Source organism: Oryctolagus cuniculus, chromosome 5 (assembly GCF_051225735.1).
Source record: "Oryctolagus cuniculus isolate XC-2025 breed Fujian yellow rabbit chromosome 5, ASM5122573v1, whole genome shotgun sequence".
NCBI classification, from domain to species: Eukaryota; Metazoa; Chordata; class Mammalia; order Lagomorpha; family Leporidae; genus Oryctolagus; species Oryctolagus cuniculus.
In genome coordinates, this window is record NC_142871.1 from 1,767,407 (window position 1) to 1,772,873 (window position 5,467).

Below are 5,467 nucleotides of genomic sequence, written 5' to 3' on the forward strand. Positions count from 1 at the left end.
GCCACTGTCCAGGAATGTGCGGAATCCTGTCACGGCGTTGAGTACCAGGCGCTGCGGCAGCCCGCCCCACCCACTCGGGCCGAGTCAGCGTCAACAATGGACGCGGCCAGGCCGCCCTGAGTCACAGAGGCAGGGTGAGGCAGGGGAGCCCCAGCTCCGACGCGGCAGACGTGCGCATCCAGCAGAAGCTGGGAAAGAAAGTAGAGAGAAACAGGGGGCGTTAACTTGAATCCTACATTGAACCCATCATATCCAAACACTGGCGTTTCAGCTCCCACTGAACAGAAGGTGGCTGGTGCACGGTGCTGATGCTGAGTGTGAGGTTTATCCTGCGTGTGTGAGTCCCAGACTCTCCGGCCTTTGCTTCACCCCACGCCCCAGCCACCCTCGGGGACAAGCTGGTCTCTGTCTCTAGCACGCGGCAGCCTCTGGAGCGTCCGTCAGTAGTCTCTGGAAACTTCCAGAATGGCTTAAGCCAAAGTCGCCACTTTTTCTTTTTTTTAAGATTTATTTATTTGAAAAGCAGGGTTACGGAGAGGCTGAGGGGGAGGGGGAGAGGGAGAGAGAGAGAGAGAGAGAGAGAGAGAGAGGTCTTCCATCCACCGTTTCACTCTCCAAATGGCTGCAACGGCCGGAGCTGGGCAGATCCAAAGCCAGGAGCCACCAGCTTCTTATGTGTCTCCCACGCGGGTGCAGAGGCCCAAATGCTTGGGGATCTCCCACTGCTCTCCCAGGCCACAGCAGGGAGCCGGATCAGAAGTGGAGCAGCTGCCCGTATGGGCTGCTGGCACTGCAGGTGGTGGCTTTACCCGCTGCGCCACAGCGCCGGCCCCTAAAGTCTCCATTTTCATCTGCGTAATGAGAATCACATTCCCTCAGGACACAGCACAGGGGCTGTTGGAGAACACACTTAATTTTTCCCTTAACAGCAAGGACACGCGCAGTAGGTTGGCGTGTGCATGCTTGCTGTGGAACGGTCTCGTCTGGATTCGTGACCTCGGGACGCCACCTCCTAACCATGTGCTCACGCTGGCCGCCCCTCACCACAAGGCCCTGAGGGGCCCAGAGCTCTCTCCAGGTCTCCCTGTGGGTAGCGCTAGAGCCGTCCTCTGCTGTCTCCTCGGAGGTGCACAGCAGGAGGCTGGACTGGAAGCAGAGTAGCCAGGACTCCAAACAGGCGCTCCGATTCGGGATTCAGGTGTCCCGAGTGCGACTGTGACCCACTGAGTCCACAGCCTGCCCTCAGCTGCCTCTGAGGGGTCGCTGGCACCTGCTGCTGGCATTGCCGCTGCGGCTCCAAGGGACTGGGCCGCCTGGTTCCTGCTGGTGCGGGTGCTGCTCATAGAGTCCTGGAAGGTGACCCATGGCGGCGCCAAGAACCTGTCCTGGCTGCCCCCACGGCTCTCGCCTGCCAGGTTGGAATTGCTCAATTACTGCAAGAACTGGGGCCGTGGAGCTCCCTGCCGTGGCCATCAATGCCTGGAAAAGCCCCACATCCTCTCATTGTGTGCGGCCAGGAGGCCAGAGCTAGCAAGGGGTGTCGGCCAGCACCCAGCCGGGGCTTGGCTGGCTTCCCAGAGGAGGTGGCACTGGCTCCGACCTGGAAGGGTCGGTCCTGCTCGGCAGGAGCCCGCCCACGGGCCAGCCGGCCTGGCCAGTGCCTGTTCTGCCGCCCTGGGTGTGAGCACCTAGAGAGGCTGCCAGTAATGGGTGGGGCTCCGCTGACCACGGTGCGCCTGCTCTCTCAGACTGGGAGGGGCCTTCCTGTCCGAGGTGAGTGGAGAGGCGTGACTGCCTGCGACACCCTGTGCACCTGCTGCTGGGCGCCTACGCCGAAGCCTGGGCTTGACTTGGTTCTGTTCTGTCGACCTCGAATAGGCCACACTCAGGACGCACTTAGGAAAGGTTTGGTGTCCGTCGTCGCTAACTCGGGGGAGCTGACGTCCGCCCAGCACTCCGGGATCCGCCAGATCTGGGCAGAGGGGGATGTGCAGGCTGGGGTTTGAGAGGTCGCCCCAGAAGCAGGGTCAGGGAAAGCAAGCTGTAGCTGAGGTCCCCACTGCAGGCCACAGGGCCCAGGTGGGGCACACCCAGACCACCACCCTAATTCACTGTCGGCCCAGACATGGGGGCCGGCAGGACACCCCCCAACCTGTCCGCGCTGGATGGGAGTCGTGAGGCTCAGCGCCTCTGTCCTGGCTTTGTCTGTAGTGACTCCCACGACCCCCGTGACTTCCTGACTCCCACGACCCCCGTGACTCCCGTGACTCCCGTGACTCCCGTGACTCCCGTGACTCCCATGACTCCCACGACCCCCGTGACTTCCTGACTCCCATGACTCCCACGACCCCCGTGACTTCCCGACTCCCATGACCCCCGTGACTTCCTGACTCCCACGACCCCCGTGACTTCCTGACTCCCACGACTCCCACGACTCCCGTGACTCCCGTGACACCCAATGGCTCCGTGCCTCCCGTGACTTCCACGACTCCCATGACTTCCTGACTCCCGTGACTCCCACGACCCCCGTGACTCCCGTGACTCCCGTGACTCCCGTGACTCCCACGACCCCCGTGACTCCCACGACTCCCGTGACACCCGTGACTCCCACGACCCCCGTGACTCCCACGACTCCCGTGACACCCATGACCCCCGTGACTCCCATGACTCCCACGACTCCCGTGACACCCATGACCCCCGTGACTCCCGTGACTTCCTGACACCCATGACCCCCGTGACTCCCATGACTCCCACGACTCCCGTGACACCCATGACCCCCGTGACTCCCGTGACCCCCGTGACTCCCGTGACTTCCTGACTCCCATGACTCCCACGACTCCCACGACTCCCGTGATCCCCATGACTCCCACGACTCCCACGACTCCCGTGACTCCCGTGACACCCATGGCTCCCGTGACTCCCGTGACTTCCATGCATAGGAGCCCCTCTGGTGAGCACCACGGGAGGGCGCAGCACCTAGTCTCCTCCTGCTGTTTGCATCACGGACTGTGCACAGAGAACAGGCTCTGATCCAACAGTCCAGAGTGAAGCCGTGGCTGTGCTCGGGGCTCGTCTCGTGCTCGAGCTGGGAGGGGCAGAGGTCCTCAGAGGCGGCTCTCAGACCACTGCCTGCAGGAAATGGACGTGGGACTGTCTGTCCCGGCTTCTCTATCCATTGTTTCTCTCTTCCGCCCTCCCTCTTCCTTCCTCCTCTCTCCCACAAACACAGCCGTTCGCCCAGCCCACCCCGCAGCTGCAACCCCCGGGGCTGGGCTCTCTGCCCTCCGAATGGGAGTGGGTGTGTCTTAAGGCCTGGGTCCTCTCTCCCTATCCATCTACGTATTAATCATCTATCATTGGCCTGCCTATATCCATCTGTCTCCATCTGTCAGTCATCTGTGTGCCTGCGTCTATCAGCTAGCCAGCCATCACGTGTCCATTGCTTCTCCGTCACCTGTCATGCACTCGCCTGTCACCCCATCCGCTCATCTGCTCACCCATCCTCTGCTTTGACGCCTGTTCAGCTACCATCCACTTAGCTTGCTGCCTCCTTCTATCTCACACTAACGAGAAGCCTTGAACTTGTGCTTGAAAATGAGCCACCATGCACTCAGCGCCGTGACCCTAGTGAATCTGTGTGCAGCAGGGCACGCTTGAACAAACGTGGACTAAACAGGACTTCAGGGTCTTCAGCAGGCATTCCCACCTGCTCCTGGGCAGGGCTCTACACGCAGCTCCTCACCGGCTGCCTCCCGCGGCCGCAGAAACACGGGCCAGACGCGTGGATCCGCGCATTCTGCAGGCTGCCGGGCGGGAAGGCTGCGCTTGGAGCCGGTTTCCCAGGAAGCTGCTCGCTTGGCCACCTGCGGAGCTGCCGGGGCGGGGGTGGGGTGGGGGGCAGAGGCTCTGCAGAGCGATTTCCTGCTGTGTGCAGGCAGACATGTGCTCCAGGTGCTGGCTGAAGGGAGTACAGGTGGGCGCTTCCCTCTGCGGGGCCTGGTGCAACCTGACCTGTTGGTGCAGGTGCCGACTGAGCCGCGACGGTGGCTCAGACGCTGGGCACGTGGCGGTGGCAAAGGGGGAGAAAGCCGGGGACGCCGGCCCTGCTGGAACGCGGGTGCTGCTGACGAGGGTGGGGAGCGAGGTTCCCACAGCGGGTCACCTCTGTGCTGCACACAGCACACTACCGCGGGCAGCGGGGAAAGGAGCGGTGCCGGGACAGCTGTCCGCGGCCGTCTGTGCGGTGTGGTCACGGGCAGGGCGGGAGGGCCCAGCGAGGCGCACCTGTGGGAGCTGTCAGAACAAATCAATCTGGATAGAAAGGCCCAAGACAGCCCAAGTGTCGCTCCCCGTCTTCGTGGAGGAGCGCTGTTCTTTTGTCTGCTCGGCCCTCCCCGGGTTTGCTGCTGGTTCTTCCCGGGTTGGCTACCGTCCCTTCCACCTCCGTGGAAGGGCGGTTCCCCCTGCCACCTTCCCCACTTCCGCGGGGGAGCGGCACACCGCCGGCCGGCTCTCTCGGGGGCTGCACAGGTGTTCCCCTTAGATGTTCCTGGTGCATGTTGTCTCTCTCCTCCTTTATAGTCCTCCTCCGCCAATCCCAACTCTGCTACCCACACGCCAAGTACGCTGCTCTCCTCCAATCAGGAGCAGGTCCTGCTGTTTATTGGTTGAACTGGAGGCAGCTGCGTAGAAGCTGTTTCCTCCTCTCCCAGCGCCATATTGTGGGAGAGCAGATGCATAGAATAAGTCTTAATTCCAGTAACTTAGTCTAGTCCGAGTTGCTCCCAGTTGCTCCCCACACCCAAGGACCTCGGCTCGCGCGGCTTCCTGACCCGGGAGCATCCACTTGGACTGTGGTGGACACCACGGCTGACGGGGCCCTCGGAACGCGGGGCGAAGCCCTGGGCTACAGCGCCCTGAGGCCCCGAGCCGTTGAACACGAGCAGGGCTTGGGCTCTGTCCGGAGGCCTCGGTGGCCTCGGCTGTGCCGTGAGATGTCCACAGCGCAGCACAGACACACCGGCTTCACGCGGAGCCTGCTGCAGAGACGGGATCTGGAATCGCAGTGGGGCGGGGGCTGGCACTGCCGCCGCCTGGCTTTCCTAGGTGCTGTCAGACGCATTTCCAGGGAGAGAAGCTGAAGGGAGCGTGGCGCCGGGCCGGGCCACAGACCTGTCGCCGGGAGCAGGTCTGCTCCAGCCCCGCAGACGTGGCACGCGTGCACCCCACCAGAGAGACCTGCTCTAAAACGGCCTTGGTTCTTAGAGGGTGGACGCGGCTTTGTTTTGTGTTGCACACCTCAGTGTCACAGAGCCGGTGACTTACAGCAGAGACGCACGTACGCCTCACGGCTCTGGAGGCTGCGGCCCAGCGGCGTGGTGAGGCCTTCCTGCGCCAGCCATCAGAGCGCGGCTGAAGGTTCCCACGGGAGTCGAGCCGGCTCGGGCCCCCTCCCCGTCTATGCAAG